The 12,244-nt window shown below is 40.9% G+C and overlaps 1 long non-coding RNA gene across 1 annotated transcript; it reads left to right on the top strand.

Annotated features, from left to right (window-relative positions):
- Positions 1 to 5,565: 5,565 nt before the first annotated feature.
- On the top strand, positions 5,566 to 12,042 carry LOC110473522 (uncharacterized). Its single transcript, XR_002465888.4, has 2 exons — positions 5,566 to 8,047; positions 11,846 to 12,042. It is a non-coding gene; the product is annotated as an uncharacterized LOC110473522 (long non-coding RNA).
- The last annotated feature ends 202 nt before the right edge of the window (positions 12,043 to 12,244 follow it).

Raw genomic sequence — 12,244 nt, 5'->3', positions numbered from 1 at the left:
TTTTGTTTTAAAGCTTATAACAAGGTAATAAAATTAACCACACTGAAATAGTGCCCTTTATGTACTCAAAGACTTTGGGGTATTAAAACACAAATTTTGACCTATATTGTGTGATTTAGCGACAAAAGCCCCGCCCACAGTTCATTTCTGGAAATGCTACTGTGCTGCACAAAGTCTAGGCCAGGGACATGTCCAAAAATTACACACTTCTAACAAGGACCTGCTGTTAGAACAACTCCTGCACTTAAAACATCCTTACATCTCCTCACTCCCAACTGACTCTTCGTTTATTCCTGAAAGCTGTATGGCTGCCAAAAAGCTGATCTTACAGGAATGGAATTGAGGTCCCTTTCTGGCATACCTAGCAGTGATTCCTTCCTTCCCTGCAACACGCCAAAAAAACCATTTACCTGGAAGTGGGCAGGTCAAACACAAACACACAGTGCTCAGGGCTGTCTGCAGAACAGGGAGGTTTTCAGGTGCAGTGGTTACTGGGACAGCCCATCCTGGGCTGATGAAATGCTCTGAAGTGGGGGGTGGTCTCTGAATGACCTTGGGGTGGACATTTGGTGACTCTTCCAATGTACACATTATCTCCCTGAGATAAACACACTGAAACCGAGCTGTTACAGAACGAAAGTCTACAGAGACATACAGAAATTTTGTGTTTAACCTGAGATGAATAACCAGAGAATTTACCATGATTAAAGGTAACATGACTCTGAGATTTGCAGTTATAGCTAAGGAATAAAATACTCTATACATCTGCTCCACAGTACTTATTCAAAACTACCATTTTTAAAAATCTACTTACAATTTAAATTCGCTTTGTTTACTTACGTATACTTCTAACAAAATCCCTTAGGTAAAAAACTGGCCTCATCACTAAAATTCTAATTGCCAACAGTGTGCTGGAAACTTCCAGGTGATCTAGAGAAAGTGGTTTCTTTCCCCTGTTTCCACTTTGCAATGTTCTGTTCTTACTAGTCTGCTGCTTTCGTTCAGCCTGAAGCAAATACTGTCTGTTCCTCCATCTCAGAATTCTTTATGCAGATTTGTTTAGAGACAAAGTATTTGGAAATCAAAAGGAGAGTTTTAATTGCCTTATCAGCCAGACTGGTGGACTCTTTGTGCCAGTGGTACACAAAAAGGTAGCTCCTTCCTTTCTCTGTTGAGCTGGTTATTCTTCCCTCAGAGTTCCCTCTTTTGGGACATTGGTTTTAATCCAAAAGAATATGAAGAGACACTTTGTTTCCTTTCCAACAAAACGGTGTAGCATAACTTTTCCCCATCTTGCTTTCCCCCCTAATACACAACCCCACTTTGTTTAGACAGTTTCTGCAACCCTTGTCTGCACAAATACATTAAACAGCTAAAAACTTCCTTCACAGAAAATACCCTTCAAATAATTTCCAGATTAAAAATTATACTGGCACTGTCCAGGAGGCCAAATATAATTTTTGAAATGCCACATGTACATTCTGTACTAACTCCAGTGGTGGTGGTTCCTCTACTGTGTGTCTCTGCTCTCTGTCTCAGGATACAAGGTCTTACAAAAAAAAGGTAAAGCCATCATTATGGCAGAAAAATAAAGAAAGCACAAGAAGTCTAGAAGTAACACCTTGCATATTTCATCCTTGACTAGAAAAGCTAAGGAGTAAATAAAACAAAAAATAATTTGCATTATATCTTACTATTTATAGTAACTATAATACAGCTGGGAGCACGTTCCTAAGAGCAAACCATGCTTAAACATTTGGAAAAGTCAGTGTGGCTAGAGCCCAGGTATCTGGTGGCAGCATTCATGATGGAGTTGTTAGAATTCATCAACACACAAGTGCAGCCAAAGCTCTGACTACACTGAGGACTCTTGCCAAGGTATAGAAGTTTCCCTTCCCTTGCTGGTAAGGTTATGGAGGTGTATAAACTGTGTGCTTGTATGGGAATCATTGTGATTCCTCAGGACATCAAGGCACCCACGGCAGAGCTTTTCTCTCTCAGGCAACCGAGGTTGCACATCCTGCCCAAGCCAGCCTCTGCAGTTCCCATGCTGGGCAAGGCTGGAACACTGCCCACCCCACGGGCACAGCACAGCTCCCTGCAGGACAACACAGGCATCTCAGATGGCCCAGATATCTAAAGAAGTGAAGGGATATGCTGCCCTATAAGGTCACAGTCAAGTCCACACTGTAGATTTAACCTGTGGGTGCTGCAGGTGTGAAACCCTGAGCAGTCACAGGTATTCCCTGGAGTGTCTGTGCTGGAGGGAGACCTGCAGTGCTTCCAGCTCCAGCAGAACCCAGTGCCAGGGGGATTTATCAAACACAAATGACCAAAAGAACTTGAATGCAAACTCTCCTCACAGTCACCTTGGACATAACCACCACCAACTGCTTCTCTGTCCGTGTATGCCAAGGGATCCATAAATGAGGGTGAAGAATTAGACTCTGTTGTTAATTAAGCAATGCATATTGAAGCAGGTCCTCTAAAGTGAATGTAGTTATACTGTATTTATTTTGGTGTAAATGGAGTCAGAATCTGGCTATTTGCAATGCAGGACAGTAAAAGACTAAATTAAGTCTTCAATAAGCACCAAGCTTCATAGAATTATTTCAGTGACTGTCTAACCTATGAATGACCCAGCCAAGTACAATTTTTTCAGAAATTAATGCAAACACATAACAGGCAACAAGAAACAGCCAACGGTAAAAATCTGTAGGGAAGATAACTCCTCCTTTGTCTGAATTATTTCTCTTCCACCGTGATTTTATCTTCACTGCATGCTACTTTTATAAAAAACATTTTGTAAACCATGTATTATAAAATAGAACAGATGAAAGGGTATTTATATGAATTGTATTTGCATTTCTGCATGAGTTTGATACGTAATTCTGAGCTTACCCAAACTACTGATAAATTGTATTTTAAATACAATTAAGGTTTAAACAGATATGCCCAGGAACATTTTCACAATGTTTTTTCAGACAAAAATGCCACTGCATTAAAAATTCAAAAGCCCAAAAATCTAATCTGGTCAAACAAGAAGGAAAAAACAGAAGAGAGGTAAGGAAATGAGAAGAACATATCTTCAAATGAGAAAATTTCCTTTTTCATTCAGATTTTCAAAAAGGGAGATTAAACTGACTTTATAACATTGAAAGTCTTCAAATGAAACTGGAATGTCTCAATAGACTCGGTCCAAATTTCTTGGAGATTTTACATTTGAATAATATTTAAATTAGCTTTTCATCTAGGAAAAATATTAAATCTTGAAAACTCTACCGAGTTAGGGCAATCACAGTGTGTCCAGGAATTCTGCTAATCAGCTGCTCAGAACATCAATGTCACCTTGCATTGCAGCACCAGCAGTGGCCCATGCCTGAAGGGTTTTCTCAATACTTGAAAAATAGCTGGAATGTTTGGGTAGTATTTCCATTTTAAAGAAAACAGGGTGGGGTTTTAGGGTTTTTTTGAAGCAAGATGATTTTTTTCCCAAAATTTTTTTACAAATCTAGACCTACCCTTTAATTTAAAATATTTTAATTGAAAATATCACTACGATGTAGTCTCAATCTAGAACTTGTATCCTTTTTCTATGCCTCAGAAACTTTAGCAATTGCTCTAGTTAAAAGAATATAATGAATAGATTAATCTTAGCAAAGTGGTTTAGTTTTCTCGAGATTTTATTAAGTAACAATCAAAGCTACTAGAGACACAAAATCAATAAAATTAGATAATTTTAAATTTACATGTTTCTTTCTGAACGAGATTTTCACATAAAATATCAGAATTTTTATTTAAATGAATATCCAAGATACTTCCTGTGGAGACTTCAGAATGCAGAAGATTTTTCAGATTTTTACATTCTGAGAAAATCCTTCTTTATTGAAAAGTCACTTATTTCCCACAGGACGTAAAAACGAGTCTAATTTTCCTTGAGCAAGGGTCTGTGGAAAGATGTTCTCCTCTGTGACCACTGGTGCTGCCCTGCCCCAGCATTGTAAAATTCTTTGTGTGGGGAGCTGTCAGGGTGTCTCCTCAGGGAAGTCAATAATTTGGTTTTTTTTTCCTAAGCCTTTATTTCCATATACCATGGAAAGAAATAAAGAAATAACAAATTCTATCATTCTTTAAAATCCAGTGGCTTGGCTGCAGCGGGCATTACCTGAAGGCATTACCTTCTCACGCTTTAATTTAACAGCCATTCGATTTGATTTACATAATACTCAGTTAAAATGACAAGCAGAGCTCAGAGTCACTGCCTGCAGCCTCCAGCCGAGGCTGTCCCCGGTGCCTTTGCAGTCACACCCCCGGACAAGGGCAGCAGCTGCTCCAAAAGTGTCCCCTCTGCTGCCAAAGGGACACCCGGGGGCAGGGATGGGCAGAGATGGGCTGGGCTGGGCTGGGATGGGACGGGACGGGACGGGACGGGACGGGACGGGACGGGACGGGACGGGACGGGACGGGACGGGACGGGATGGGATGGGCAGGACTGGGCAGGGCTGGGCTGGGCTGGGCTGCTCTGCTCTGCCCAGGGCCCGGCTGTAGCAGGGACACATCACCCCCCAGCTGGGCTGGGCTCAGCCTGTACCTCTCTTTAGGAAAGTCACTCTGATTGCTGTGCCCAGGTGTCACCAGGGCAGCAGCAGACTCTGGAAGCCTTTGCAGGGTGTTGATGCCAAAGTGATTTTTTGCCTTTTCTTTTATATATGTTTTATGTAGCCTCAGTACCATTAGCATGTGTGCTTGTAATTCCTGAAGTCTGATAACTTAGCATGGTACTGGTATTTAGGCCAGGAGACCAAACATCCTAAAGGCCTCGTAGTAAAAGGTCAGAAAACCCTACCCTGCCTTGGGAAACCAAGGGCCTCTCTAGAACATATCCTGTAAACTGGAGATTTGGCCCATCCTGGGGGATTTCCTTGGATGGGGGATTGTCACACCATTCATCCAGGCCTTCCACTGGGGCACCCTTGTTAGATCTGCTGATTTGTGAGGTCTGTAAATTGTGCCCATGATCTATCAGGGGTGTGCATGTGGCACATCCCACCTTGGCCAGACAGGGCACCAGAAGGATCCTTATTAAAATACCAAGGTAAAAACCCCTTATCCCTTAACTGTGGCTGGCTCTGAATTTTTAAAAACCAGGAAAAGGCACCAGTGTCATTGCAGAGGACTCAGGGCTGCTCGGGTGCGTGGGGACCTGGGGACCTGCCCTGCAGGGACCCTGCCAGTCCCCAACCAGACACACGTGTGCCAGCAGTGCTGCCGTGCTCCCATGTACAGCCTGCTCTTCCTCTCTAGTGGCCATCTGCCATGGAAAGCAGCATTTGACACTAAAAAGATGTCATCTTGTCATCACGTCATCCCTGCAAAGCGGGTTCAGGCATCCAGCCTAGGCTCAGGTCACAGGGCCAAACATTAAGGGCATAAATTTGCTACTTACTCAGAGAAGAAAGGGGTGTGTGCAATTCAGAGCACCTAAATTTGAGGCCTGAAGCAGCACAATGCACCAAAGGAACAGTTTGCCTCCCTATGCCCTGCTCTTTTCAACCTCTGCAGTGTTTAAACTGCAGAGCTGGCTACTTTCAAAAACAAATACTGAATTGAAAAGCTGACATTACATTATGGGCATCTAAGTTTATAATCAGTGTTAGATAGTTGCAGAGGTCTGGGCCAAAAATACACAGATTAGTTTCTTTTGCATCATTGCAAACACTTAAAGAATATTTTTTGCCACAGCGTTTAATTTTATTTTCAACCACAATTATTAGGGTCTTACTCTAAAAAAACCATAGTTCACATAGGATGAGTTCCCAAATCAAAATTCAAGCAACTTAGGAATTAAAACTTATTAAAGAACCAGCATTTAGAGTATTGCTGAGGTTCTGTTCTTATTTCATACTACTTTAGCATTCTGGCTTGGCAAAAGGATCTAGTCAGTTCAGTAGAAATCAGTATAATGATCCCAATATTAACAAAACCGAACAACAGGGAATATGATTTAGAGGTAGTACCTGTCAATTTTGAAAGATCATCTTTTGGCTTATGTGCACTCCTGCTGTGTGTATGTGAGAAAAAGCTTCTTTCATGTTTTTCCAGATCAGTTAGAAGTATCTCCCAATCCAGCTACAAGTTAATGAGCCCAAGTCTGCTCTGACTGCTGTCTCACAGACAGGACAGGACATCTCTCTGTGCATCATGGACTTCCTGGAGAATCCTCAGCTCCCAGGGGATAAACAGAAAAGCAGTCAGAGCAAACAGCTTTACCTATAGGCCTACAGCTAAGGCTGTAGTATATTAATGGTTGCCACAGAAAATACGAAACTGATTATTTGCCATGAAATGAGAGGGCTGATTCTCTCCAGCTCTACACACTCCTGGCAGTGTAAAGACTCTGCTTCTTGCCTTTGCTCTCTGATCACACCAGGAAAATCTGCCTTACCTTTCTCTTCATCCTCTTTTTCACATGACTGAGATTGTGTATATGATCAAGGCAAAAAGGTACAAGGAGACTTAACACCTGACTGACCTTGGCCATACTGTCACACACCAATATGACTGCACAAACAGGAGAGTACTGTACTCACTTCATCAATAAACAAATCACTTCTAGCAGCCTCCATCCCACCAATACTGCTGGCAGGTAAATTTTTGTCCAGAGCAACTCTTTTAAATATACTCCCAATGACCCAACTTACTAAGCCAATAGGGTTTTATAATAATTACTTAGATAATTGGCTCCTTTTAGTGGCTGTAATGGGAAATGTTCACTTCTTGGTACTATCCTTTTGGGGTTCTACAACAGGAATACAAGTTTTTGTAAAACTCTCCTCAGCTTTGCCATAGGATTTAGAATGTTTTAACTATGTCAAAATTGTTGCTATCCGTGTCAAAATTTACAACTGCCTAAAACATTTGTCACTTAGTAGTACTTGTAATGACTATGTTAGTCAGTATCTGACATTTGGTCCAGTGTATACTGCACCACTGAGATTCTGCACAGATTGCAAGTTACAGACATCACATAAATGCACACATCACACAGATCACACCAGTGACAAAACAGACATGGATATGAAGTGTTTTAAATGTGTCTTACTTACCTATTTTTAAAAGTTTTCATCTACCAACTTTATTTCAGCCCTCCTCTCCAATCTGCTTAGATCCAGATCATCTATAGCTCTGAATCAGAAGTTTGAAAATGCAGAGATCACAGCAAAACCCAACCATACCCTGCCCTGCTTATGAGGAATGAGTGTTCTCTACTTAAAGCCAACTTTCATTAGGCATACACTTTGAGTTTGTCAGAGACAAGTAATGTTAAATAGTCAGACATTAGACTCTGGTTTGTTTATAAGTGTTCATAGGGGGTAGAGGAAGAAAAAGTAACAGTTTAATATAATTCTACTGTTACTTATACAATGCAAAGCTCAAGAGGCTCAGGCAAAATCAGCAGAGATCTCCAGATACAGTGCCATGGCTGACAACTGCATTTGGCTCAGCTGCTTGCACAGCTCAGCAGTGGCTATCATCCTCACTCAGTCACACCAGCACAGCGAGCAGCACTTTGGAAAGAGGAGGATAACTCCTTAGTGGCACATCTGTTAGGTATAGATGGCATTCATCTGAGTAGCTTTGCCAATGGATGACATGCCAAGTCCTTTATGCTAAAAGGCTTGTGCTTGATGTTAATCATTCGCTCTCTGCCAGTTAACATGTTTATCCTTCTAGGAAATACTTTGATCTATACTGGCACTTGAAATATAGCAACCAATTTTACTAGACTGGAAATGAACAAACAAGATCTTGTGTGAATTGCCAAATGGCACAGCAAAATGCAGGATGCACGTTACAAAGGGTTGCTTAGCAACTAGAAAAGGCCATGCACTCCATTTCACTATTTTGGTTTGAAATAGAAAATAAATGGCCTTATAATTGTTTGAAATACACAGAGAACTAGAACATAATACTGCTCTGGAGAAATCTATTTGTGAGGAGTGGGTGTCATGGGAGACAGAGAGACTCTGAACTCAACATTCAATAGGTAAGTGAAGGAGAAACTGTGTTTCAGATATTTTGCCTTAAAATGTAAATGTAATAGTATTTTAAGTTCAGTGCATGTATTCCGCTATTCAACCAGGATTTAAAACAATTGTTTATTTTTACCTTTCATCTTCAAATGTTAAGAAGGTTAGGGTTTTTTTTGCAAGGAACACTATTAGCTCATCCTCCATTTGCATGCAAGGAAGTGGAAGTTTAAAGCAGTTGGTACTTTACCCATGCAAGTTGCCAAACTGTGACTACATCACAGGCATCCTGAATCTAAGCATTCTTAAAAAAAAATAAACCAACTTCTGCATAACATATCCTCCTTCCTCCCTCTTACACAGCTCCCCCCATGCCTGGCAGCTGGTCTTAAATAGACAAATAAAAATAATTGCCTAGCTACTTCATACAGGAAAAAGAGAGGTCTCTAAAAACTCCAAGCCCCCCTATTTTGAAGCAGCTACTCTGTCTATTTTCCAATATGAGAAACTGAGGCAGAGTTTAAAGAGATTCTTGAAAACCACATGAGAAGACTTTTGGGATTTGAGAGCAGAGTGTGGACACCTGAGATTTATCTTAGCGGTACAGTCATCTCCTCTTCCACCAATACTCTTTTTATACAGGGATCTAAAGCAGGTATGAGTTGCTGCTATTCCTTGACCATTAACATCCCCTTGCAAAGAGCATCTCTGTGTTAGCTCCCAGGCTAGGCAGTCCTGGTGCTGAAGCCAGTCCCTGTTGCAGCTGCAGGAGCCTGCCTAACTCGCTGGGAGTAGAGCGGGAGGAGCTCTGGGGCTCAGACCCCTGTGGCAGCGTGGTACAGCGGGGTGAGCTGAGCACAAAGGGGCAGCCACCGTCAGGAGGTGTCAGCTCCTTAATCTATGTAACGTGTAAGCTGCAGCCAACAGCCTTCTGCACAATACCCCGTGTGTCTGCTGAAAATGGCATTGCACATAATTGCATTGTTTGCTTAGAGGGGACCCGAGATCCGGATCAAGTTCAACAAGATCTGTGTCATTCTAGTTAGTGCTGTTTTTCAAGCACACCCCTTCAGTGAACAGAAAGCCCTCTGAATCCATGACCAGACTTTCAGGGCCAGATAACTGACTGTTTCGGTTTCTTTCAAGTTGTATCGCAGTAGACACACACAGTATCCTGGATACTGGACAGATTTAAAAGTGGGAAGAAAAGGTTCCAGCACACTGGCTTTAAAAGAGAGAACAAAGTAAGTGAGGATCAGAGGGAGGAAGGCGATCGCTATGACACTAAGACAATTAATCACTGCCAGATGTTAAGGGTCACACAGCACTGCATGCTGGGAAGATCAGCAGGGGTTCTTGGACAGGGAATAGAGGGAAAAAATAACCTGTCATGTCAGTGAACTAGTCAGGGGTTTAGGGTTCCTGTCGTTTAACTATTAGTGTGCTCTTAATAAAATGACAATGCATTGAAGAAGGGGAGGAAGATAGGGCAGTTGGCAGAAAAGAGGGAGTGACAGCTTAATAATCCCTGTCTGTCAAAAGCACTAAAAATACCATCCCAAATTCAACGTTCTTACTTTTGTAATGAACGCACCAGGGTTCCTGTTTGATTAATAGAACACTTGTTGACTGACAAGGACAAATGTGCACATGGTCTGAACACAGCCCTGTGCATAAATAATTTAAATTGCATGATGGCCAGAGCTCAGCTTGCACTGGGGGTTCTGTGATAAACCCCTATGTTTCAGCAGTTCGTAACTTGGCCCTAAAAGAAAAGCTCAGGCATCTTGAGCCTAAAGTTGGACTAAGAAGGCTGGTTGAATTCTTTGAAGTATGAAAAAGAAACCAGTACCCTCTGGAAATCACAGACTTTTGTTTGTGTAGTGGTGCCTCTGTTGGCTCCAGTTGTGTATCTCACATTACAGCAAAAAGAAGATGGCTTTATATCTTCTTTTCTTTACAATGATGCAAACAAATCTGTGTTCATGCTAAATCCCACTTATCCCCATTAACAGCAATGCTAATGACAGTAGTATATACTCACCACAAAAATGGAGGAATGATTGTTTGAAACTTTGGGAATAATTTTCAAAGAGTTTAGACCGTTTTGTAAACGGACAATTAGTTGCAAATATTTCCTGCGTTCCTTTGGGAGATGCATTTTGTTTAGTTAAGCTGTTATCAGACAATACCCCTTTCCATAAAAAATTCAGCTTTTACCTCAAAAAGGAACATTTTCTACCAAAATTGGCACATCTTTCTGTTCTTAAAACAATGTTTAAGAGCTTATATATTTATGGTATAATTATTTCTCACACCTGGGGCCCACACACAAACCTAATGGAAAGAACAGACAATTAGGACACTTGTAGATTTACTGAGTGTCTCAGGTAAGACCTAACTTCGACATTTTTATCAATTCTGTACAGGTATGACTGAATTCCCATATATCATATCAGTCAGAATTAATTTTTTTCAGCATTTTACTCACTTGTGAACATGCAAATATTTGGCTGTTTTGCCATTTTTTTCCCTGTCAAATCAGAATAGTTCTTTAAATCATTATTCAGGCAGTAAAACAGCTACGCTTGTTTAAACAGTTCATCACAATATGATCAGAATGGAATAACCAAAATGAATATATTATCAGATTAAAAACTACAGCAGAAATTCCCCAAAAAGCACATATACTTTGTCCATACTTTCTTTTCAATTTGTTGAGTCTTGTAATCAATCAGATTATTTTGGTGACATGAATTTGAACTGAGAAAAATGCTGCTGAGCACATTCAATTTTCTTAGTGCCATAAAAGCTGAGACTTCTTTGTTACCCTTGAGGAGGCTTTAGCTTTGCAGAATCAGCCTCTCAAGTCTTAAGAAAACAAGCATTTGTTTGTTGAATTTTTCTGAGTATTTTTTCCAGACATTGTTTGGGGTTTTTTTTTCAATTTATAATGTGAATTATATAAATAGCAAATTTATATACATTAAATTCTACAAACATATAGAACTGCTTATTTGTCCTCTTCCATATTAGATAATATTAAGAACTACATAGGTTTTCCTCAAAATGGAACCATTTTTGACATAGTAAGTCTCCTTCAATCACTGTTTATTAATTTCCTTGGCATGCTAGTTGGAGTTTTAAATTTTTCTTACAAATCTCCATAGACTAGGCAAGGCTTTGTAGCAACCTCTATGTTGCAGTTGAATTCTGTAAGGAAAAGGAGTGCAGAGTAGCAACTTTTGCAATTTGTTGAAATGACACAGTCAAGACTTATCCCCTTTCCTAGAATTGCCAGTAAGGTACTTCAGGCAAAATTTGGCTTGTGCTTCAGTTGCCTCCTTTGTTATACTGTACTGAGCCTTCCCTAGTCTTGTTAACCAGATCTCCATTCCAGTATTAATGGACATCACAGTGCTGCACTGTTATGGAATGTTTCAGGAGAAATGAGAGTCAACAGAGAACTTGTGCAACCAGCAACTCCCAACACGTGACCCCAGCAAGCACATCCTTCCTTAAAAACTGCAAAGCTGCACTCTGCAGAAGGCAAACCTGGTTTTACACATAGCTGCCCCTCTGCCCAGCAATGCTACCTCACTGAGCAACCTCCTCTGAAATTAATGGAGGAGTTTGAGTGATGCCACACATTAAGAGTTAACTTATAACAGTACTTCAGAGCATTAATGTCTCCTTTGTATCAACATTGATAGATCACAGCAGTTCTGCTGAACAGAACACAAAAACAAGCCCAGGAACTTGCTGCAAGCTCTCCATCCCTGAGTTTAGTTTCCTCTTACCTTTTCTTGTGGCAGGTCACTGGGTCAGAAAGACAAGAGATGGCTGCTGCTACTTCGCAAGGCTTCTGTTTGCTGGTGGCCCATGATGCTGTGTCACTGCAAGAGTGCTTCAAGGTGCAATGAGGCTTGAGATGCCTTGAGAGATGAAGAAGCCACCTGAGGTACTGAAGCACTCTCTGAATAAAAAGAAACAAGCAGAACTGGTTACACAACTACAAGGCACTTTCTTGTAGCATCTTTACCTTGTGGGACTGTTTTTCAAAAAGCTAAAAAATGTATAAATCCCAGATAGCTTTTGGGTATTTAATTTACCTCAAGAATTTCCAGCTTATAATGAAAGAACAACTGAAGGTGACCAGACAGACAATACACCACATTGCTACAGCTGTATGCAACCCAGTCCTGATGTTCCTT

The sequence above is a fragment of the Lonchura striata genome, chromosome 11, assembly GCF_050655825.1.
Source record: "Lonchura striata isolate lonStrDom1 chromosome 11, ASM5065582v1, whole genome shotgun sequence".
NCBI classification, from domain to species: domain Eukaryota; kingdom Metazoa; phylum Chordata; class Aves; order Passeriformes; family Estrildidae; genus Lonchura; species Lonchura striata.
Note: the sequence above shows the minus strand (reverse complement) of the source record. Positions and strands in the feature narration are given on the sequence as shown.